Here is a 26,493-nt window from a genome sequence, read left to right on the forward strand (position 1 = left end):
TGTGTGCTTGAACCCCTTCTTCCCTGGGGTCCAACCCTTCCCTTTGATCCACAGCTCACCTTGTTTTCTTGGAAAGTGTGCTCTCCATCCTGCTTTCAGCGCAGGGGCGCGTTGATTGATGTGGGCTCGTTGCTGCCTAGTTACTTCACTGGCAAGAGTCCAACAGGTAAGTATAATGAGTCTTTTGAACAGTTCTCTAACTTCGTTCCTTTCCTTCCTTAGATGATGGCCGGCGTCCGGGATGGCGACGTGCTGCTTAGGTGAGTAGTGCTGAAGGTGAGTGAGAGCGCAATGCGCGATGTGACCCTTTCGTATTTGTATTGAACTGAGTTCTTTTTCTGTGTCTTTTAGGTGCCATGACGTTTTCAGCGTGGACGCCAGTTATGATGAAGAAATGTGGTGAGTAAGCGCGGTATGCGGCACCTCTAGATGTTTCCACACTAACCTGGAGTGTCTTTTCCCTCTTGCAGATGGATGAGAAGTTCTGGAGACAGAGTTCCCCCAGAGCGGCTGGGATTCAGGTAAGCGTTTGAAGCTCGTACAGTCTTTAAAAAATAAGCAAAGATTTGCTGAATGCTTACAAATGCCTTTTTTCTGTTCTTTTCCCTTTTCCTTAGGAAGTGGCGTGCCGGGATGGGATTGACAGCGCCGAAGATGCCCGCAGAACAGAAGGAGCGATGAATGATGGGCAGAAGTGCCACAAGGTAAGGCTGTTCCTAACGGTGTTCTTGTTCTTGCAGGAGCTGAGCGCAGAAGAAAGATGCAGGTCTACTGGAGATTGATCCGAACACGGTGAGTGTCACGCTGCAGGTGCAGAAAACACAAAGCATGTTTCTGAGCCTGAGCGTGGCTTAAATAGTCTCTGGGTATCCCAGGTGTCTCTGGGCTGAACCACACCCAAAAGACTAGACTGCACATGCAGTTCTGGGAACCGAAATATGTGGGGGCATCCATCTTGTCCCCATCAATGCACTACAAGTCCAATCCCCAATGTTATCCTATGGGAGTGAGTGAGTCTGGTGCCACAAGCGCCAATTCTGACTCCAAGTGGATCTTCGGAGGGATGTAGAGGCCCTTGAGGGCCATGTAGGTGATCGTGGTCTGGCTCCAGCCTGACATCTTGGGGGACTGGGGACATGAGGGGCAGGAATCATGACAATGAAGCTGTTTCATTCACTTTTGCTCCATGTTGACTGTGGCAGATCACACTGGCACATTCCTGCAGTGATTACTCTCGTTTTACCCCACCTGAAATGGAGTTGGCAGGGCAGTTCAGCCATTTTCTGGTCATTACAATGCAGTTTTAAGATTTTGGCACGCACAGTAGTCAGCGTGGTCATTTTGGGCTTTTTCCTTCATCATTGCAGTAAAGCGATGTAGTGGGGCACATTGGAATGGGTCAAAATATCCCACAGTATGGGGGGCGTTGTGGGGTGTCTCCACCCCTGCATATAATTGCACAAAAAGAAAACAAAATAGGCTTTTTTGCATTCAGAATTTAGTGCTTAGTCTGAAGTTGAGGCACCGCCCTGCACATTCTCTCCCTGTGGCAATCTGAGTGTCTGCAGTCCTGCTCCTCATAACGTTCATGCTGTGAAGTACCTTGGTTCTCCACGCACTTTCCCAATCTGACCTTAAGAGAAGGTTTTTCTCCATTCTTGATTCTTCTATCTTCCCTCCTTGGTAGCAAGCTGCTTGTCCTTGGAATCCCAAAAAGTTCACCAAATGTATCCCATTCTAATTACTGATGGGAACATCTACCTCGTGCAGTGTCCCCTTTTTTCCAAAAATTCCCAGAGTAACTTGCTTTGGTGAAGGTTCTGGGTGGCAGATGATGAACATGCTAGAAGATTAAAAATTGTCTGCCTCCACAATAACAAAATACCCTGATTGTATTGAGTTATTTGAGAAAAAATGCCAACAATCCACAACATTAAAACTGTTTTAACAGATTCTGGGCCTCATTAAGAGTGTGACAGTAAAGGGTTAACGGCACTGGTAAGGATGCCGGTGCCGTTAACCCCTTACCGCCGCATTCCGAGGTCCCTTAGCCGGTCCCACTAAGGCCGGATGGTTTTACCAGCCGCCCTTAGCGTGAGCCGCTAAGGGACCAGGGAGCTAATAACGGGCCCGCTATTTGCGGGCCCTTTATTAGCTCCGTCCCCATTCCCATTGAGCCCTATGGGGGCGCAAATGGGATTGGGGAATGGTTTTCAGAATGGGGACTTACCGGGTCCTCCAAGGTTGGAATGACCCGGTAAGTACCCATTCCGAGAACCCGGACACGACTTTGGAGGCAGCCATGGTGCTAATGAGGCCCTCTGTCTTTACAACCATTGCAGTATATCATATGCAAATGCAATTATCATCTTTCACTAATCAACTCCTTCTCTACAGGATCCAAAAAACTGTTGTGGGCTCAGCTCAGCATTTGGAAGTCGACCCCCCTCTGAGATGAGATGTGACAGGTGCAAGTCGATCTAGAGCACCTGGCCTAAGCCCGCCCCCCTGTCAATCACCTTAAACTGTTGGCATATTCCTGTTTTCCCACCCTTTTTCTCTACTTAAGGAGCCCTCCAGCCTCTTTCCTTTGCAGTTGGTGTGCAAGTGGTTCTAAGTCACCTGGCCTAAGCAATGCCCACCTTCTTAGCCCTGCCTCTTCCTCTCTGCTCTTAACTCTTAGATCAAGGGCATCTCTCACCCATCATCTGAAGTGAAGGGCAGATGAAGAAAAGGGCAATTCCTGTTTGGACCTGTTCAGACCGGGAGCACCCAGGGCCCAAATCCCTGCTCAGACAACAGGTTAGCATGCACAGACATGTGTTTTCTCCCTCTGTCTCCACAGGCCATCCCCACCATCACCAGGCAACACCAACCACATCACCCCTCCTCCGATGACACACAGCTATACCTCAAGATCCACTCAATCAAGTACATCGATAGGCTCAAAACCTGACTCTCGTTGATCCAGTCCTGGATGTCCAGTGCATACTTAAAGCTCAACCCATCCAAGACCAAATTCCTACTCCTTACCAACAACACTGAACACCCAGACCAACAGACATGGCTATCAACCATGAACTCTGAGGGCTTCACACCGGAACTCACCTCCTGCACCAAGTCCATTGGGTTTCGCCTGGACAAACACCTCTCCTTCAAGGCACACATAGTTAAGAAAACTCAGACAGCTTTGTATCGGCTCCCTCTCCTGCAAAAGGTCAAGCCCTACTTCCCTCCGGTGAGCTTTAGATTCACCATTTAAGCACTGGTCCTATCCCACCTGAATGGGGCAATGCACTCCTCAAACACCTCCTGTCATCCTCCCTTGTGCCACTTCTCAGGACCCTTATCCTATGCATGGCTGCATGCCTCATCAAGAGTCTATGCACATACCACCACATCCCCTGGCCCTCATTGACCATCACTAGCTCCCACTGCACACACAAATCACCTTCAACTCTTGCTGTATCATCTATAAGGCAGTTGCCATCAAGTTACCCAGGTATCTCACTCAGAAACTCCACATCTCTGGCAGAGGGCGCACCACCAGAGGCCAGGACACGTGTAAACTTGAAATCTGCTGCGGCAAAAAGGAAAGGACTAGAAAACAAGCCTTCTCTGCCTACGCTCGAAGACTATGGTACCTCCTCTCCGTCAGCATCAGACTCTCCTCCACGCTCCTACAGTTCAGAAAATAACTGAAGACCTACCTCTTCGTGGAGTATCTCCTCCTCAACATGTAGGCCATTTTATGTTCATTGGTGTTGTTTGATCTGAGAGTACAAGCACTCGCTTTAGTCACCAATGCTACACTCAGATATAATGGACTAGGCCAATTCAAACATTTATGCGCGATAAGAAAAAAACGAAAATCAATTCTCGCCTCGATTGGAAGCCAGTGCATCGGACACACTGTATCTCCTATTGAGGCATGTAGTCACTCTCACAGCACTGTTCCGTATGATTGCACTCTGATTTGGCTATACCCACAAGCAGACTGCTACAGTCGTCAATTTTGGACCCAATTATAGCTCTTGCTACAGTCTCGCAATTGGCTCAAGAAATATAAGGATGAAGCTGCACTAGCAGTTTGATATAGTATACGGTGGATGAGACCAGACTACTCACATGGCCCTCATATTCAAGTTTTGATCAAAGTACACCCCCAGCATTTTAACTTTTTCTTTAGTTTTAATATTGCATCCCGCAAGTTGGAAATGGGTGTAATCTGCTCTCATCTTACATTGCAGGAATGTTATCGGCCTCTCTTCCAATCACCATCAGCTTGTTTTTTTTTTCTGTATTCAGTGCCAGACAATTATTAGCCATCCAGGATTGGATAAGTCCTTATATTTTACTGATGGGTTTTTCATCCTCTAGATACTTACCAGACAGTGGAATGAGACCTTGCGTGTCATCGGTCATGGGAATTTAATATCTGCGTCTAGAGGCAGGCTTTTTGCTTGCTTTCGGAATGATATGCGCATTACAAATCTCAAATCAATCAATCAATCGGTCATCGGGGGAAATACATGAGTGGACATAGATTTAGATTTAGAAAAATGTATCCTTTTTTCTAGGCATTGTGTTGATGCAGTAGTCATATGGATTAATATTACACTTATTTTTTCTAATAGATTTTGTACTGATAAGTTCAGGGTTGCCAATTAACAAATGCATAACATCAACTCACTTTCCTAATGCCAATGGATTTTGAAAGTATATGGAAACTACTATTGCATGTGCACGTTCACTATTGCATGTAACTTTATTTCCGAAAGGTGCCTTTCTTGCCTAATAGCTACAGGTTTGCCATTAGATTATGTGCAGCAGAAAGAGCACATGTTTTGGAACTATATGGACATCAGTGATTTAATGACACACCTCATTGGCCAGCAGGACCACCCACGTAGGACACTCTGGCACCACCTTTTAGGCTCAGAGAGCATCATGAAAGTGGGGCTATTTGACACGCATGGCTTTATGCAGAATCTATATAGCTGGAGCTCCGAAAATGTGAAAAAACAGTAGGTCCCAAGTTATACTTATATTTACTGAACGATCTTTAGTTAGACCCCTTTAGTTAGACCCGTAATGACTGTCTAGGCATTAAGGCGTCAGTTAGATTGAAACATGTGGGACAGTAGACAGGATTATTATTTTGTCTAGAGTAACAAATTGCTTCAAGAATCAAGGATTCCTTTAGGTAGTTCAGATATATTGTCATATTTCACAAATTGGCTGATGATGCGTTGTAGGAGGCCAGACTAAGGGGAGTCCCTGGTCTCTCCCACAAGCTCCCATGGACCCCCTTCACCCTATATCAGACTTCCCTACTTCCTAGGTGGCAATAAGGGAAGACTTGTGATAGGTAAGCTCTACTATCTAGTTCTATCCTGCACTTAAAATGAGGGCCAAAGGTACAGCCTTATCTATCTTATGGCCTCAGGTTTATCTAACAAAGCCCTACCCTGATGATGCCAGGCAAAAGGATATTTAAGATGTGACTTCTCTCTCTCTCTCTCTCTCTCTCTCTCTAATCGTGTACCTCTTTCTCGCTATTACCTCACCTACTCCCTCATTCTCTCTCTCATATTACTCCCTACTGTCTTTCCTTCTCTTGCTCTCCTCTGGTCACTCTCACTCTCCTCCCTGCCCTCTCTCCTCCTCTCTGTCCTTCTGATCTTTCTCACTCCCCACTCTCCTATATCTCCCTTCCTCCTGCTACTCTCCCCTCTTCTCCAACTTCCCCCTCTAAACCTATCACCTCTCTCTTTCACTCACTTCCACTCTCTCTTTCACTTTGCCTTTCTCTGTGTACCAATCTCGCTTTCTAGTATCTGTCTTCATGTCTACACTCACTCTGACCTATCCCAACCACCCTCTCTCTCTATTACCACTCCTTCTAATGCTTACTCTCACACCAACCACTCCCCCCTCACACTTGGTACCACTCTTTCTCACATCCAACACCTCACATTCACTCTTTTCCAATGTATCCAGCAATTCTTCAGCACTGCGCTCAACTTCCACCCTCCACCTAGCCTCTCAGTCCACTAACTTTCCTCTTGACCTTACTCAAACACTCCTCATCCATGCTTGGGACAGCGGGTCTTTTATACCTGTGCCGTCCTTTGTCCTTACTAACACCTGATAACTATGGACAATCTAGCCCTACATTTTCCTGAGGGGTCAGATTACACTGGCACAGTTTTAAAAAGCCCACTTGGCCCCATCCCTTTATTCACTTGTGAGTGGTAGCTTCCTATTGCTGTCTACTGCACGCCTCTCCTTCCTGCAAACTCGGGAAGTTGGTGTTCCCCCCGGTAGTCTGGATGATGTCAGAGGAGCAAGACTTGCATTTGGAGACAATGTTTCTTCTCGCTGCGTTTCAGCTGCTGGCAAAATGGATTCTGGGGCCTAGGGTAAGGAATAAGAAATACCTCTGGCCAGACAAGAGGCTGGAAGGCATAGTGCAAAACACAGTGGTCCCAACATGCAGGTTCATTGGGTTCAGCCTCTGTAGTAGAATCGGCTCTGGTATACACCCTGGTAGCCCACCTACTACAACTTGGGAGGGGTCGCTGCTCCAATCTTACAGGGTCAAGCCCCTGGCCCTCTCACACTAGATACATTTAACACTTTTACCACACACAAGGTGATCAAAAACCATTGAATAAGGCTGTGGAGTCACGATCATCTCTAAATACTCATTACCCATCAGAACCTCCCCCCTACCCTTGTTGCAAGGTTACAAACTCCTACTCACCAAGATCGAGCCTAGCCCCCAAACTGCCATCAATCTCCTACTCCTCTACTGCCAGCCCAACCACCTTAACTCCCCAGACACTGACATCCCTCTTCACCTCTCACCGCTTACCAAGCCGAACACTAAAAGTATACTTCTCAGTGACTTCAGTCTTGGGATCAATGACGCTACTGACACTACTGACACTAAGACCACTGCCCTCAGTGCCACACTCCAAGAGATGAAATTATCACCACTTCCACCCATTCAAAAGTCTGGATCCTTGACTGGATTCTGAATCTCAACATAACCATCACGGTCTCCACCATTGACCCATTATCCTGGACTGACCACTCCCTCATTCTATTCTCCCTAACACTGGAATCCACCACAGGTCACAAAGCCACAAACCATTTCCCCATAACCTCAAGGCACACATTCAAACTCAACAAGGAGATGTTGGAAACTACCATCTGTGCCTCTCTAACCTCCCTGCCGGACAGCGATGACCCGGATAACATCCTCACTGCCTATAATGCCACACTCCTGCACACACTTAACCACCATGCAACTCTTAAAACATCCCCACAGAACAAATCCACCAATCACAAATGGTTCCAAGATGAATTACTTGCTCTCTGAGACACAAAAGGGCCCAGGAACACCTCTTGGGGAAAAAACCCCACAATAGATCACAAAAAAAGTTTTTTTCTACTCTGCTAAGACCTACAAAGCAGTCATCATTGCAACCAGAACCAACATCAATGAGTAAAGCCAGCTCCAACAGCAGGGAACTATTAAAAATCGTGAAAGAAATTGAATCCCCTGTGCCTCCCATCACCAGCTTTCCTAACAACAACGGGCTCTATCAGAAGTTGGCCAGTATCCCGTGGTAAATCTACTGGGATACTGGCCAATGCAATTACCCTTACTGAAACTTTGTCAGGCGCTATTAGCGCTGGATCCCAAGTTGCGGTAGAGGTGTAAGTTACCATTTATTTTGAGTCCGTCAGACTCAATGGAGCATTTTCAGTTCAATTACCGCAGCAGTGATTGCACTGTGGTAATTGCACCAAAAATGGGTGGAAAGTCAGCGTATTTACATCCAGTACCCCAAACTCAGGGCTAGGTGGTGTGGTAATGCAGCAGTAATAGTATTTCTGCCGCATTTTTAGAACACTGCCCAACCCATGATAAGGCCCAAATCCTGGTGCACTCTTGTCCAATCAGCCTTGACCAACAAAACATGTAATCTTAGAGACAAAACTACGCTAAACAAATACATGCTCTCTGCCAAGGACGCATCATGGCCTCACCAAGCAGAGCCCTCTAAGATCACCTCAACCCCTTTCCAATTCTCCCCATCACACCTTCTGACATACTTACCATCATCCAGCAACTCAAACCATTGAACTGCAAATGAGACATCTGCCCCTCCCACATCATCATAATGTGCACGGATCCCCTCGCACCGATCATCTCAAAATTCATGAATGCTTTGTTTGCCTCCTGCTCTGTCCCAAAAGCCTTCAAAGAAGCTGGGTCACACCCCTACTTAAAAAACCTTCCTTAGACCCCACACTCACCACAAACTACCGCCCCATCACTACAGTACCATGCCTTCTTAAAATACTTGACCGAACCACCTACACCCAACTCCAAACCCACCTGGAGACCAATAATCTTCTTGGCTCGCATCAATTTGGGTTCAGACCTAGGCAGAGCACCAAAGCTTCCCTCCTTGACCTCAAGATCCAGCTCAATAGTATACGCAATGCCAGAGAATTCACCATCCTCTTCCTACTTGACCTCTATGCAGCCTTTGATCTTGTGAACCATGATATCCTCTGCCAGCACCTCACCTCCAAGTTCACCTTCTCCAGAGAAGCCACTCGTTGGGTCAGCTTTCTCAGTGAGTGTTCCTCTAGGATTTTTGCTGACTCTGAAGCAACTGACAATATCTCCATATCATATGGTGTCACACAAGTTTCATGTCTATCCCTCGCACTCTACAATATGTACACTAAGCCCATTTTTGACCACCTCGACATTCTTGAAATTCCCTAAAAAAACATTGTGGATTATACCCAAATCTTATTGAAACTCACAGGAAATCACACCCTTGCTAATATTAATTGAGTATATAGTATCATCCAAGCATGGATGGCAGACCACTATCTTTGCCTGAATGATAATAAACTCCTGTTCTGACTAAAACGTTTGGACCCGGCCTTCGCATCCTTCTACATTGACACTATCTCCAGCCATGTTAAACATTGGGCGTCTATCTAGATGCTGAACTCTCTATGCAGAAACATGTTAAGGCCCTTGCCTAATCAGCAGCCTACTCAACCAAGCTCATTAATCTTAGTAGAACATTTCTGTCCCCTGATAAGCTCCTCATGCTAGCAAACTGGATTATTGCCATCCTCCCTGGAACCTCTGGAGCCTTGACTAAAAACATTGCCAAACTTCAGCTGATCCAAAACAATGCCCTGCAGGCAGCCTGGGGTATGAAGCAAACGGATTACAACTCCCAAGCAAGGCGTGAGGCTCACTGGCTGCCTATCAAAGCCTGCATAAAGTTCAAAATCTTATTGATTACTCATTGATGAATACACAACACTGCAGCTACCTTCCTCAACCAGTGCATCTCCAAAAGAGCCAAATGCACTGCCTACACTCCTCCACCACCATGGCTCTTGCCACACCCAGATTCACTAGAAAAAGAGTTGACGGAGCAAGCATAACTGTCACAGCTCCCCCTCTCTGCAATGCACTACCCCCTTGCATCCAAGAAGAGCCCTCCAACACAAACTTTAAAAAAAAACCTGAAACCTGTATTGTTCGACAAATATGTGTAAGACACCCACTCAACCTTTAGAAAAACTGAAAACTGTACTGTTCAACAACTATGTGTAAGATGTCTAATGTAATTCTGCTTACTGTGTCTTGAATGTGCTTTTGATCAAAATATGTACTAGTGCCGTGATACCCTTGCTATCAACAAATATGTATTGCTATCAACAAATGCAATAAATAAATAAAGTATTATTCTCGTTAACGAAACAAATTGTATTTCATTGTGTTTAATAAAATGTATAAAAAGTAGAGAAAGTATGTAAATTGCTCAGGGGCGTGGAGAATGTCTAATGTTCACTGCATACTTCAATGTAAATATTAAGTAGGCACCTTAAGCAAATATCAAGTAGATCCCATTTCAAGAACAGCAACTCGGGAACATAACATAAGTACCACACATTCGTTCCTATTGGAAATATTTTAGGTCAAAACACATTAGTTTGATCTATTTTTTCACATAAATGAGAAGAGGTGCCTCGGTATAATTTGAGAATGAACATGCCATTCCATCTAAGACAGTGAAAAATCAACATTTGATAGTGATTAAAAAAAGAAAATACATATACAAACGAATTTTTGTTCAAAGTACTTAAATATGCCCAAAATAGTTGTACATGTGTGAAGCAGCAAAATACAGTGCTATTCTAGTACAAAAAGAGAAAGACTACAATAAACTTTCAAAGGTGAGATACATATTTCTCTTCTACAGTAGATAGTGAGGTGGCAAATAAGAGTCACCTATGACGTTTAGGAGTAGTGTGTGTTGTACGACTTCTTCCAGACCCAAGATGTCATTTTGGGGACCCTATGCAAAATCAGAAAACATCCATTGATTCTTCAAATGCAGTTAGATTAGTATATAGCATGTTTTGGTCACGGATGAATTATAGATGCACTCACTGTGAGGTACTTCAGCAACTCATCTCTCCAGGTCTTACATCTGTGGTTATAATTTCTAAAAGACTAGAATACAATTTAAGAACAGAAACGCGTATAAGACGTGTTGCAAAAAAGATCACGAGGTTTACTTTGCTGCTTAACTCACATACCTCTGGACAAATTAGACAAATTCTTCTTGTTTTTATTGAATCATCAACAGGGAAAGATTCATTAATTAGTAGAAAAGGCCCTTTGGATTTACCTAACAGTAATATTAGCAGTTTTATATAATGTGTTGAGCCCTGGAGGTTATTAACAAGCTACGTCTCTTCAGTATCCTATGGTGTTTGCCAACATCTGGTGCAAGCCCCCCAGCAGGCTCTTCCTCTATTCACCCCTGAAAGTCAAAGATCTCTCATGGTGTCGCGTATTTGGCTTGGTCACCTCCTTTTTCTCAACTTTCTCAGATTGTGATCTGTCTTAGCGAATTTGTCACTGGTGTCGTGTGTGATATCATCATTGTGCTCACGGGTTTCCACAACACGGGGCCTGGGAGTTATGGTGGCATGACACTCAACACCCGCCAATTTCAAGGGTTTTGTTGCCTTAAGCCGACACCTTCTAGTCACCTCAAGTTAAGTTTTTTCAATGAATTTGAAAGGTTTGGATCCATTGAGCTGTTTCACCTTAACTCTTTGCTAGCTATCATATATTCACTTGATTTCAAGGGTTATATTGTGCTATATCTCTAGGCATTAGTAGCAGTATCCTGTCTCATGTAAAATGTGTTCAATGGGAATTCCTTTAAATCCTTCCTTATCTTTCTGAGATGCACAATATGGAGTACCAAGTCATTGACTCTGATAATAATCCTCTCTGATAATAATCCTAGTGACACATTTCCTTTCTCCGTCTACCGAACGATTTGTTCATCGTAACCTTGCCAATATTACCGGGTTTAAATTTGGCAGAGCAATGCAATCACTTTTCCGTCATGACTCACAATACTAGGACTCTTTCCTGAAAAGTCCACCAGAGCGTTCTCTTTCATTCTTGACACTTTTGTAATGGATCACACTACCCACCATTGCCATGTACCCATGAGTCCTAAAGAGAAGTCCCAGTAGCATGTATGTTCTTACGCTATGACTGAGCTTGCTCATTATGCTCCACCAGGCATGCACTGTGTTCTCAGACAAGGAGATGTGTTATCTGAGTCTATTGGGAAACTCATACCCATTGATTCCGTAGCTGAGTCCTAGCAGCACTTTCTCCTATACCATAACTGAGCCTGATCATTATCCTCCCTCAGGTATGTTCTACGCTATCAGTCCAGGAGATGTCTGAATTTATCACACTTATATGGGAATAATGCAGAGAACCACAAACCCAGGGCCTATTAGCACTTAGGCTCACACAATACGTCTGGGCCTGATCTTGTCTTCCGCCGGGTATCCAATATGGTCTCTGATCAATTGATGCTTACCGTATCTGTTTGGGAACTTATGACCTGAACTCCTTTACCCGGGACCCGCTAAAAGCTTTTCCCAGAAGCCTTGCTTGGGGCCTAGTCCTCTGTCTCTGGTAGATACGACAATGTTCTCCTATTATACTAGCTCGCTGGCACAACGAAACAACATAATCTCCACTTTTCAAACCACTGATGCCACTGCCGAGAAGGGAATGGACATGCTAAAAGCCTGATAATCAGAACATACTCTGCACTAGACCGAGTAGGTTCCGACCCTCTAAAATAGATTTGCTCATCCAGCAGGCACTGGAAGGTATTCAAGACCTCCACTCTGCACAGGAACTCAAACATACTAAAATGGTCACTCTCTCCTCTACACCAACAAAAAGAATGCAGCTATGACCCTTGATCAATTCGGCCAAGCTGCGCACATACCTATACACCTCCATGAGCACCTCACCATTCTTTAGAACTCAGCCATACCCCACAGCAAAAACGACCTGGCTGCACGAATAATCGCACACAGAATGCAGACACTGAGATCATCTCGGCCCTGCTGCACACATTGTACTGATCTCACAGCATCACGCCTAGTTTTAGAATGCAGCTACACACCTCTCAATCCACACTAGCTGCACACATACTGAGTGCACCCAAGCATTATCTACCTCTCTAGTCTCTCCACTGACCTGGACCATGGTCCCCGAGGGTATACAACTCACATTGCTTTGAGATCATCCCAATGGTCAAAAGGCGCTATACAAATGTACCACAACATAACCTAATATTTACATCATAGCCACTTTTTAAAAAACAAAATAATACATTGCTCTGTGTTGATCTCAATAGCTCAATAGTCCTTGACTGTCTCCCTGGTGAGTGAATCCACATTAAAACAGTAGAGTAGATTCTGATTTGGCAAATAAGGCTTGACATAACTATGATGTTTAGGAGTAGTATGTGTTGCACAACTCCTTTAAAACTTATCGTACTTCTTTAATACCTCTGCCTCCTCACATCTTCCCATCCTGCCCCAAAACTCAAAACAACTACTTTGCTTTTTTTCATTATACATTACATGCAAATTCGCAATTCTCCAAGAACATTTTGTAATGTTTGACCAAACAGTCCAAAATTGTTTCTTTGCAGACGCTACCAATATTCACCAAACCTTTTCAAATAAGAACTTTGGTCCAGTACTACTTCTTCCCTTTTGCCAGCTCAGTCTAAACGAAAACGTTCTACATTTCTTTTCATAACTGGCATATATGTAAGCAACTCAATGTGAGATCAATATATTCACACTGTAGAGAGCATTCAGATGTGTTCTCAACCCGACAAGGAATAGGCCCCCATTTGAAATGGGCCATCATGAATACACAAGCTGATGCACTCGCACCTCTGTGGCGTTGTCTTTTATTTGGCCATATTTCCCAGCCCTAATTACCCTGAATCCCTTGCGCATATCAAACATATTAAATCATTTTATTTAGAAAGCAATCTCTCATTTTTCCAAATGCGGGAATACTTTCTAAATATAATTAAAATAAAGTTGTGCTCTTTCCCTATGGGAAAACCAATGCAAAGGGTAAAGAACACATCCCTTCACACTTTATATCTTTGTATCTTTTGAAATGCCACATGGATTTGCACAAAAGTTCTACTTTTGGGGGGTTCGGGACAAACATTTATCCTGGTAAATTTCATGAATAAGCATGAATAAGCAACTGGTCAACGGCTATTAGCCAAAGACTTTTGACATATCCAATGACTCATCCTTAACTATTGTATGATAATACATGATATGATGAGTCATTTCTAACGCGCCTGTACACAAGTGTTTCTAGGCACAACAAGACAAGGTAGGGAGGCATAGGGGAACGAAACAACAATCTTACTAGGCCTTGTTTCATTCGGATTGTGCAGGTGCAAGGGAGAGGAGAAGTGCATGGGGGAGGGAAGTGCGGTTAGGGCAGCGATTGCTTGCAGGCCATGGAGGAGCCTGCTGCCCATTGGGTTTAGAAGGTAGCCAGGTGACCAGTCAGTCCAGCAGACAGGTCGGTCAGCAAGGGAGAGAAAGCGAGAAAGCAGATGTCAAAAGGAAGGTCTTGAGCTGCTTACGGAACCTAAGATGGTTCTGCTCGAGTTTGAGAGGGGCAGGGAGGTCATTCCGGAGGGAAGCCCCTGCAGAGGAGCGAGAACTACCCCACACTCTCTGCTTGGAGTAGCGTCTGACCATCAAAGAGTTGAGCGAAGGGCTTGAGAAGAAAGATGTCTAGGATGAGGGAGTTGGGTGTAGTGCAGGCCCGGGCCCCAGACAGCCTTGTGGACAATGCAGAGGGCTTTGAACTTGATCCTTGCAGCCACAGGGAGCCAGTGGAGAGATTTCAGGGCTGGATTAGTTGCAGAGGGCAGAGGGTAGAGGCAGGAAGGTTGAGAAAGAGGCTGTTGCAGTAGCCGGACTAGAGAGAACCAGAGCTCTGGAGACATTGAGCTTCTGGGGCAAAGTGAGAAAAGGAAGAATACTTCTGAGGAGGTGCAGCTGACAGTAGGACTTCTTTGAGAGATCCGTGATGTGAGGAGAAAAGGAGGGGGTGGGGTGGAAGATGACCCCAAGGTTATTTATCTCACAGGAAGGCACAGGGAGGGGCCCAAGGAGGGCAGCCAGAGTGAAAGAGGGAAAGCGGGTGCAGGGGTCCCAATGAGGAGGATCTCCGTCTTGCTGGCATTAAAGCAGAGATTGTTGCAGGCGCACCATTCCTGAATCGCGGATAGAAAGTCAGGAATGAGTGAGAGGAGCCTGAAGAAAAGCTGAGTGCCATCTGCAGAACTCTGGCAGTTAGAGGAGAAGGTAGAGATGAGGTGGGTGTAACGCTCACCTGGTATCCACGGGGACATCACTCAGCCTGTTCTGACCTCTTACGACCTCAAACCCTTCCCTGGAGTCTACTCGACTGGAGACTGGGCCTTGTTTTCTTGGAAAGTGTGCTCTCCGTTCTGCTTTCAGCGCAGGGGCGCGTTGATTGATGCGGGCTCGTTGCTGCCTAGTTACTTCACTGGTAAGAGTCCGACAGGTAAGTATAATGAGTCTTTTGAACAGTTCTGTATCTTCGTTCCTTTCCTTCCTTAGATGATAGCTGGCCTCCGGGGATGGCGACGTGCTGCTGAGATGAGTAGCGATGAAGGTGAGTGAGAGCGCGATGCGCGATGCACGATGAAACCCTTTCATATTTGTATTGAACTGAGTTCTTTTTCTGTGTCTTTTAGGTGCTGTGACGTTTTCAGCGTGGATGCAGGTTATGAAGAAGAAATGCGGTGAGTAAGCGCGGTATGCAGCGCCTCTAGATGTTTCCACGCTAACCTGGAGTGTCTTTTCCCTCTTGCAGAGTTCCCCCAGAGCGGCTGGGATTCAGGTAAGCATTTGAAGCTCGTAGAGTCTTTAAAAATAAGCGAAGATTTGCTGAATGCTTACTAATGCCTTTTTTCTGTTCTTTTCCCTTAGGAAGCGGTGTGCCGGGATGGGAATAACACCCCGAAGATGCCCGCAGAACAGAAGAAGCGTTGAATGATGGGCAGAAGCGCCGCAAGGTAAGCCTGTTCCTAACAGTGTTCTTGGTCTTGCAGGAGCTGAGCGCAGAAGAAAGATGCAGGCCTACTGGAGACCGATCCGAACACGGTGAGTGTCACGCTGCAGGTGCAGAAAACACAAAGCATGTTTCTCAGCCTGGGCGTGGCTTAAATAGTCTCTGGGTATCCCAGGTGTCTCTGGGCTGAACCACACCCAAAAGACTAGACTGCACATGAAGTTCTGGGAACCGAAATATGTGGGAGCATCCATCTTGTCCCCATCAAAGCACTACAAGTCCAATCCCCAATGTTATCCTATGGGAGTGAGTGAGTCTGGTGCCACAAGCGCCAAGTCTGACTCCAAGTGGGTCTTTGGAGGGATGGAGAGGCCCTTGGGGGCCATGTAGGTGATCGTGGCCTGGATCCAGCCTGACATCTTGGAGGGCTGGGGACATGAGGGGCAGGAATCATGAAAGTGGGTCAGAGGGGCCACGTGAGTGTTGAAAAGCCAGGGTGAGAGGTTGGAGCCCTGGGGAACACTGCATGTGGAGAGAGAGGTAGTGGAGAGAAAGGATCCCAGTTGGACCTGAGAGGGACAGTCCAGGAAGAAGGTCAACCAGGCAAGGGCCTGATCCATGATACCTAGATTCTCACAGAGAAGATTGATCAGGAAGGAATGCTTGACCGTGTCCAAAGCAGAGGAAAGCTCAAGGAGAATCAGGACAGAAGGAAGGCTAGAGTCAAGATTGGTGAGCAGGTGTTCGGGAGAGCAGTTTCCGTGCTTCTGGCTGCTCTGAAGCCAGACTGATGGTCATGGAGACAAATAATAGATTCTGTGTGGAGAATTAGCTGGGAGATGGCCAGCTTTTCCAAGAGTTTGCACAAGAAAGGAGTGATAGAGATCAGGTGGTAGTTTGTTGGACAGGCAGGATCGGTAGAAGGTTTCTTCAGGATGGGTGTACAACAGAGTGCTTAACGGGATGAGCAACACAGTGGGAACAGTTATTACAAAAATCTGAAGATTATTATAGATGAAAGGTTTAAGTCTACAAACGTTGGAATGCGGCTTGGTATGAAGTATTAATAAACACATAACAGAGGCGTCCTGTCCTTTCTGTAGGGCCTTGAGTAATTGCAGGACATTTTTATCAGCATTGTGCTAAATGTGTGGCATACGTTTCTGCTTGTATGGCAGCATTAACTGCTGAGTAACACCTAAGGGCTAAGGACAAGTATGTTCGTCCTTTTCACATAGACTTGATTAAAGCTCAGCAGTTAAGCGGTTCCACATTTCTAGCAAATGCGTTTGCAGGAATTGCATCATAGCGTGATGGACCCATACTTGGCTGGCTCCTCGTCAAAAGTATTATGGGTTACAGGTCCACTCAGATGTATATTTCTGATACTAATTTTAAAAGATTACAAATAATATGCAAAATATATTCTTGATAATTCTCAGTGCTCGAATGTCAGAAGGAATCCTTAGCAAAGGAAACTTTTGAACAAACAAACTATGTAGCCACAACAGACAACCTGTTGTGTACTCTCTGCACTCTTATGGAGTGAATGGCCCTCATTATGACTTTGCTGGTCTGGAAAGAATGCTGGTAATTTCGGCACCAAAATGTTTCCCGGACCAACAAAACACAAGTCTGCTGATAGATCAGGCCCCTACCGGCAAAGAAATGCCTGAATCACCAGCACTGGTAATACTGGTGCCGGTGATTCAGGCAATCTCTTACCCTGGAGTCCTCTGGAACTCCATGAAATGGGAACTTACTGTCATCTCCACCGCCCATAATATCCTGGTAATTTTGGGATATTGGCCAGCAGAGAAAGTAGGGCCAGTTTGCCGGTACCCCGCCGGAAGTGCCAGCGGGACCAGCAAACACGTGATGAGGGTCATTTCTTAACCTAATAAATGTGTTAATGACTAAAGTATTGAATGTAATTAATACTCTGCAATGTGTACTCAGTTCAATGCTAATGTCATGAATGTATCAGGTATAACAAAGTAATCAATACAATTGTTGTATATGCACAATAATTTCAAAAATCAGTTTCCATAACTTTTCAAGATAGAACTTCAACTTGTAACAAATACATACCTTTGTGTCATATTTCTTAGTGTTGCTCAAAATAGGAGCCTTCTAGCAGTTGCCCTAACTCCTCATCAAGCCCTTGAAGTACCTTATTTTTGCAAGAAATCTATGGACGGCGGGGGCTAGCCGCCACTTTGTGTCCTCTGGTCAAGACCTTTCTGACTGCCCTGTGACTACGACTCTGGTTAATGATGATGGTCGACTGAGTCCTCAGTTGAAGGGCAGGTGTGAAAACAAATGTGCAAATATTGAAATATTTCCATTAACAAAGGAATCATTAATGTATGGCAAAAAAAGATGATATTATATTGCTTGCATCCAGCAGGAAAACTCACCATCAAAAAGTAAGGACTGTGACTAGGAAGGCAGATGATGTTGTGACCCGTTGGCATGAATAGAGCAATCAAATGCACCATTTATTTTAAATACCTCTATTTGTTATTTCCCAAAATGGCCAACCTAATGATCATGGGTTTTGCACAATGCGCTAGTTGAGTATAAGTTGTGTGTGGGTACGTAATAAGGTAAATATTGGTGGGGCCTCTTCCACGAAAATTCCACGAAAATTATAGTTAAACGCATTCAAATGTGTCGTGCACAAATGAAGCCCTGTTTTTCTACACTCTTAAGTTAATACATTGTAATGCAATACAGTGGTGGCTCCTCCATATTGGGAATGAAGGGCTCCACTCAGTAGATCCATGAGTTGGCACTCACAGCCAGTCTATGGCTGCAGGCCCAGAACAGCTGTGCATGCCCATGGGCCCGTGTGTGGCGGGAACAATGCTCGCCGAGCCACAGACGGCTACTCACATGCTGGACTGCATGCAGGCAGGTCCCACGCTTTGCAGGGCCAGGTTATAGGGGGACTTGGTGGCACAGGTGCTTCACATCCCTGGGCTTGTGCATGACTAGGGCTGCGAGCCAGCTTTGGTCACAGGCCTCCTATGATGCACAGAGGAGGAAGGACTCTGCGAAGGGCCGGTTGATAACTGTATCCTGCTTCCTGTTTCCTTTACATCTAAATTGAGCTGTAGCTGCTGCAGAGGTGAGGGTGCAAGAAGATGAGGGCCAAGGCAACGCAAAAATAAGTGTGTGCACACGTACATTGCACTATGCCTCCGGGCTGTTTGCACGCTTCATAAGTGAAATAAATAAATATGTGTGAGTGTGTCTATATGCGAACTGGTTGCTGCTTACACACACCTTACAAGATACGCGAATGGGAGATTCCTCAATCCAGCATTAGCGGCCTTGTCATGACAAAGGTGAAAGGCCAGGCGGGCGTGCAAAAGCCGATTGCTCTGTTAGAACGCCAAGTAGTGAGTAAGATCTCTTCCTGACAGGGGATGTAACTGGTGTTTTGGTGACAGACTTCTACTGAGGGGCAATACACATGTGCATGGTGGCCATGGCTGGTGTCTGGATGGAATCCAAGGTTAGGTGTCAGTGGAAGGCACAGGGCCAATCTCTTTCTCGCAATGCCTGGATTTTTACATAACCTTGATACGAGCAAAATTGAAATCCCTTTTCTCTGCTTCACAACCCAAAACCTTTGCCCCTCCCCATCCCCTACAGTATATAGTCCCACTGCCTCTTCTCTCTTCTATTCACTCCCTGGATGTAATCGGTGTCCTTTGTTTTTTTCTTCTCACATTTACACTGGGTGCAAGAGGTGTAGATTGCAACTGCACAAGATCTGAAAAATGCAATATGTCATTAGTTAAGTGTGTTGTTGTCGACCAACCACTTGCGTCTTTAGAATAGCAAGAATATATTGCAAAGGATTTCAGTTGAAAAACACTGCATTACCATGGAAACTTATTATGAGATTAGCCTGGGTGCGAGCTGCTATTGATTTACTATTTGATAGATATGATATGATAGTTTATTTAAATAGTGCCTATGTGTCATACTTGTAGAGCACATAATTAGCCTCACGTATCTTGGTGCTGTTGTTTCTTGGCGCTATATTGGGATTCATTTCCAATATGCAAACTGCATAAAATGTAAGGTATATGGGATTGTAAAATACAGATTTGGGATCAGCATTATTATGTATTTGCATTGTGCTTTCCTTAGCTACGGTTGGCAGGGGTAACGCATAGTTGCTCAGTTATCTGCTCATGTGTTGGGCCTCAACACTGAGACATGGAGTGTCTTGACTTTTTTTCTGAAGAGTATTAGTCTGGGATCAGGTTGAGAGTGAGCTCCACGTTCGGTAAATCTGTCCTCACATGCATTCACAGATGGCTGCTTTCTGAATTTAAAAGCACCAAGTCTGTTTGCTTGAAACTGGGAAAGTGCTATCTAGAACGGTATATATTTTTTTAATTGAGGTTGGAGTCCTATTAGGCTAGGCCGGACATTTTAAAGCTGGCACGGGTTTCAATGGAGGGTCAGTGCAAGCGAGTGGTACAGGTATGTTTTAGGCACATACGTATGCACACCGATATTCGGCACGCTTCTTCTTCTTGGGATGGCTCAAGGGCAGGAGCCGGCGAATTCCATCTGGAGAGATGATGTTGGCCGATAGTCACCCTTGTGAGCCGCGCACATCCGCTAAAGCTCCTCCCACTTCCCAGTCTCCCTAACATACCGAAGGAGGAACCTGTAGTGCTGCTGCACATCGGATGTTTTAGAAAGTGCTAGCAGGATGCCCCGCCCCATTTTTACTCATTCTGCTAGCCTGCGCGCTATAGCGCGTGCACGATTGTGCCAAGACGGTTTGTGTTTTTATCTGCATCGCCAGCGTAGGTTGGCATTCGGCAGTATTCAACGGAAGTCAATTTCCATGAAATGCTAATTGCATAAGGAGGGCACGCCAACGTTAGCACTTGCATTTTGTTGTGTCCCCATCAGGCAATTTTCCACATTTACAAAACAGAGTTTAAAAGTGAAGACTAAAACCAGGCGAAATCACCTTTGCTATGCGATTGACTGCGATGATTAACCGAGCTGTAAAGAAGTGCAGCCTGCAAACTACACTTTGCAGATGGCATTTACAACAGAGTCCTGTGCAATCCGACTGCTTTTGGATGTGGATTGCATTACAGCTCATCTCATGCAGGTGCAAAGCAAACTGTACTTTCAAGACAAAGGAGGAAAGCATGGCAGAGAGGTTAATGCTGCTGCATCCCTCATTGCCATGTTCAAAGGGAAGGAGCGGGGCGCCAGTGGTAAGCTAAGTGGTACAAGCATTACACCAAGCTTCTATGCTTTGTTTTACTGCTCCACCCAGTACAAAATTACCCCCACAGTGCTTCCGACTTGGGTATAATTCGGAAGACACTATCAACTAGTCAGATTTTGTGCCCGATTCCTAAATATAGAGAATGTTGTGAAAGCTAGTCCTTCATGGCCGCCATGCATTCTGTAGTGTGCAATAGTAGCCTCTTCCATGTTAATTTCATGTAGGGTTCCATATTGCCTGTCTACTGTTAGACCTGGTGGAGCTATCCACCAGGGAACTTCAATAGAGATGTTGAAATCATAGGGGACGATACAGTGTTGCACTGTCCACCACTTCGAGAAAGCATCGGGTTGTGGACAGTCTACATTACCTACAAAGCAGTCACCACCAAAACCCCAAAGTAACTGGCAGAGAAACTCATCATCTGCTGAGGGCAATGCACCACCAAAAGCCACATCACCACCAGACTGAATACAAAGAACTGAAAAAGGGAATAAACAGGAGCAGGCCTTTCTCTGCTGGTCCCTGTCTCAGGAAGAAGTTACCAACTCAGGAAACACTGGGTCCCTCCATCTCACACTTCAGGAAGGGCCTGAAAATAGAACTTTTATAGAACATCCCGCCAATCACTGTTCACTCAACTCAACCATAATTCTCCACCTCTGGAGCTCCACTCCACTACTTATCCAACTCAGCTCCTGTACTACTCCTGAACTACCCCCCGCATGGTTTTGACCACCCTAGGTGCGTCCTCTTTGAACAGAAATCTGATGCATACATGCATACCTACATACAGTATTGCAAATATTAAATTTGAATAGCATTGTCACATATGGTGCCTCAGAGTCCCTGATTGGGATAAAATGGCAGTGGTGTTGTAGGATTAAACAGCTAAGAGGAACAACCATGGACTTCATGTCTGCTGAGATCCCAATTAGCTAAGAAGCTTTTTAGAGGGCAGTTACTTTCTTGCATGTAAGCTGGACAATAATTTGTTGCATGTTCTTAACATGCAAATGCCCTTGGACGCCCTGCCCCATGCTTGTATGTCCTGAACTACTTACGTTTTAGGAGTCAAACCTTGCAATCACAAGTCTCTATCCATCCATGGAACTCCCTCTTTTGTGGTGTATAGAGCAGACTTTAACAGCTACAGGCAAGACTTCAAGACCTACTTATTATTCTTCTGTTTATTGTATATTCAACACACGTTTTAAAAGGCAAATGTACTGACCCATGCAACAAATATCCATTCACCATGGTCATATCTTTTGACACTTGTGACGATGCACCTGATTTTAAGGAACAGTCTGGGTGGAACCTCCACCGACTGAGGAATATTTTAGAGTTACAGTTATCGCTGTGACTTTCTGTCCCTTGTGTCTGACAATAATTTCAGCTCACACGCATCATTGGGAAGGCAACCCGCATTTGCTGCAATGGGCTAAAACCTGAGTGTGAGGATATCTTGTGAAATAATTCAACTTCAACAAAAACAAATTGTATGCCAATTAAATCAAATAAAAAAATAAAAAAGGTGGTGTGGCTCTTGATGGATATTATCTGACAGCACTGATGCAGTAAATTGTAATTATGTTTATTTTATATTTAAAGTAAAATCCATAAACCTTTGCAATTTAACGTGAAAAGCATACATCATCAAATCAATTAGAATTAACATTTCACAAAGTGTTCATAAAAACAATAATTAATTCCAAATCCTTAGAAAGTAAATGGTGAATTTCTTACATAAAGATCAAAAATTATATAAAATTAATTTCATTTTGTTAGACTTCTTAACTCTTAACTCTCACATGTAAAATGTTTGTGGGCTGTAATACATATGCTCTATTTCTAATATGCAATGCACTGTCTAAAGAATTTGAAAAGACCCAAGTAGCTGCTGTATCATTATCCCAAAGCAAATAAACAAATGCCAGTTTAGATTGTCTGACATTTCTAGACTTCAGATTGGGAAGCAAAAAACGCATTCTCCAATGTACATACTGCTTACAAAAAAGCAAGGCATGAAAGGGGCTCGGGCATTGATGCAGATTAACTTACCGTGGTAGCGGAGTACGTTTCAAAAACATTAAATAATTCAGCAAAATCCCTTATGTCCTCCAAGATATAACTGGTTCAAAAATAATGTCTGAATGCTGGCAGCATTTCATAGAAACCCCCATCAGTCTGCTTTCTTCTTTTATTGGAATTATCAATAATGAATAATCTTGAACATTTTAAAATGTTCCCAATGTTGCAAGTATTTCCTGGTCATGGGAATAATAGAATTAGAGAAAGAATCAGCGTCATCACATAGCTTAAATTCCAACGATATTGTAGACTGGGATAGATTGCTGGGCAATAACAGTCATGTGTAGCGAATTTGCAGTAAGCAAGCTTCTACAAGCACTGATACATGTGAAACTCATATTCTAATGTTCTATTTTCTCTACAGAAAACCGAAGTGTACATACCTGTATCTTAGAATGATGTTAAATAATCATTGTCTATTAATAGGGAATGTCACTGAATTGGAGCACTGCAACTTTTCAATAAAGCCTTGACTCCAAGAGTGTACCTGCTCACCAGTCTGCCCTTCGGATACATGTGAACGCAGACACATATATTTAAATTTTGGGGTTAGATAGTTGAATGTAATCATCTTTTGGCCAAGAAGCAAAATTGGTGTAACAAATATGGCTGAAAATATAAAATTGGAGGAAGGATCACTCAGGGGCAAAGCATTTGTTTTTGGTAGCAAGACAATGCAGTGCAACACAGGTTAAAATCCTGATCCCGTGCTTAGAAACCAATTGTTGGTATTAAGCATGCTACAACAGAACAATTATAATTGTAAGCATCAATAAGTGACACAATTGTATCAGGAAGATAAGGGCAAAACATGGAGACCTATATTTAACATGAATCGATCAGATTTAATCTTGCACTAAGCATTTATCAGCAATTCATTTGAATGAAGTCATCCATCCAAATATCACTTTGGGAGACTTTTCAGAATTTGACGTCAAGGACTGACCACCACCGCCATGCTCGACACATTTCTTACTTACCAACATGGTGCCGTCCTCTCAATTTAACCATGCTTCCTCAAGCGCTAAGAAGCCTAGAGCATTAATCACATTACGGACATGTGCACTCTGTTCATATATGTCTTATAGGTTTCTCATTCATTAAAGGAAGTTCCATTACATTTGGAGATGGGAAAGGGGGGATATTTGATGAAAACATATTGGCAGGATTAATGCAATATTCAGCCTGCCACCTGAACAAATGCCTACCTTTCTCCACTAAATATGTGAGTGCTTAATATTGTATCATTTTACCGCACGCAGAAATAAACACACGTTTGGGCCTGAACAATTTCCCGCCTGCTCATTTAAAAAGTCCTCTTTCTTCACTTTCAACGACCTATTTATAATGGCTGCCACATAGCACCACACACAGTGCGCTTCTGTGGAGACTCCACTGTGCCATTTTCCGTGACGTGAGCTTTCTCCTATGGGGCAGGTTATATGTTCATGCTTTGTGCGATGCCTTGCTGTCTGCGGAATGCAGTTAAGACGCATAACCCAACAGAGCAGCGCTACTTGGCCGTGTGCCTGCACCGTAAAAACAGTTTAACAACATTTTCAAATCAAACATGCTTTTGTTCAACCTCGCCTTAAAAATAAAACCCCTTCAGAAAGCTGAAAAACATTTACACCGCGGCTCATTTTTTAAGGGCGGTCCAGAGGCAAGTACTAATTTTAATCACAGTGGCACGCGTTTTTCTTTATTTCTGTGGGCCGTGAAGGCGGGATGTGTTCTCTTGAGTATTTTCATCTGGAGGGCGCTACCATGTTCCATCATCGTGTAAGGAAAGGAGAAATAGGTTTAAATGAAACAAATGTTTGTCGTCATTTGAAAAATTCGGTATAAGTACATTTTTTACGCATTTCTTCGGAGGGAAATCTACACCTATAATTAAGCAATTTCATCATGTAAAGACATTTTTTAGGATTGACTGTGAGACAAAGCAATGCCAGCTGCAGTGAATTATTAAAACTAAGATGCTCAGGCAATAGGTAGAGTTACGAAAAAGGTGCTTCCATTTAATGATGATCAAGTTGGCTGAAACTCTCGTTGGTGTTACTTTTAGCCAAAGTTTTCATGAAAATCACCAAAACATTAAAATTAATTTTTTAAGCATAACTTTAAATGATCAATCTACCTTCTCCAATGGTCTGTGCTGAAACATACAACCCTAGGGGAATGTGCACAGTTGCCATAAAAAATAAAAAATGTACTGCACTTGTGAAAAGTCCCACATACCTCTGTGTCTGGCTATGGCAGGCGCTGGAGCGTGCCTCTGGAGGCGGTTGTACAGCAGAGATCCTGCCATGAACAGCAGCAAGTGTATGTTGATACTGGCATCGCTTTGCTAGCTGCGAGGAAGGCAGTGCCACTACACAAACGCCATCACTACTGAACAGGGAAGGAGAATAAGAGCCTGTAGAAAAGCAAGAAAGTTTTCCATCTTAAGAAGAGCCAAAGGAATACTGGCCCTTCAAAATGTTGGCTTCTGACTGGCCCGTCAGAAGCCAAAACTAAAAAGGAGCGACCCCTCCATGCAGCCATGACGAAAGCACAGGACAACCAGGAACCTATGCGGTGTACCATGTACCAGTTTATGACTCTGGCACAGTACCAGTATTTTAATTATTTCCTGTGTATATGGAGCCAAACATGATTGGCCCCAAAGTCCTACTTGACTCCCTACAACCATCAGATCTGTCTTTTCAGCACTGAGCCTGAGCCAGTGGAATGTCATCCAGTCATCCACGGCCTCAGATATTACACAAAATCATGCTGGGTCTGTCCCCGCCACCCGCCCCCCAGATCCTGATCGAGCCGCTCCAGGAAACAAGTAGCATCCACATAAGAGTACAAGCCGAGTGGTCTGCTAAAGGGGGTCTGCCCACACTGCTGGTGAGCATGTTTGCAATGCAACCCATCAGACAAAACCTTCATAGCAAACATTATTGAAAAGAAACCGATACAAAGTCTGTGGGACCTGGAGGCAGTAGCTGATTGTCTGGCTTGATCACGTGGCACAGCCATATCAATGGTCAACTATCACACACCAACATGCTAATTTTCCACTTTTAACACCACACTATTTCCGACCATTTACAGCCCTCTTAATGACCAATGTATGTGATCCAAAGTGCCAGAAAGACTGTCGAAGTGGTTATGATTGCAGAAAGGCAAACACCCATTTCTTGGGACCTGTAGGCTGCTTCTGCCTACTACTCATTGACTAACTGGATCAAGTGACCTGGTGGCATCATTGGCCGCATTATCGCCACCAACCTGGTTGTCTAGTTGCAGCATCTGACCATTCCTACCCTCTAAAGGGCCAATGTACCTGATCCACAGGCTCCGAAGAGACCCTGGCAGCAACGAACGTATCACAGAAATCGCCACACAGTCCTTGGACTTGTGATCCATTGACATCAGAGGTTACACAATCAGTCATCAACATTTTCCTTGGAATGCTTACTGTATCCGTGCCCATGCTTCCAGGCTCAACAGTTCACCTCATCCTGTGGCAGAGTGACATCAGAGGTTACATGATAAGCCCCCATCCTTTCCCTTGGTATGCTCA

Source organism: Ambystoma mexicanum, chromosome 6q (genome assembly GCF_040938575.1).
Source record: "Ambystoma mexicanum isolate Mex_15411 chromosome 6q, UKY_AmexF1_1, whole genome shotgun sequence".
In the NCBI taxonomy this organism is placed as follows: domain Eukaryota; kingdom Metazoa; phylum Chordata; class Amphibia; order Caudata; family Ambystomatidae; genus Ambystoma; species Ambystoma mexicanum.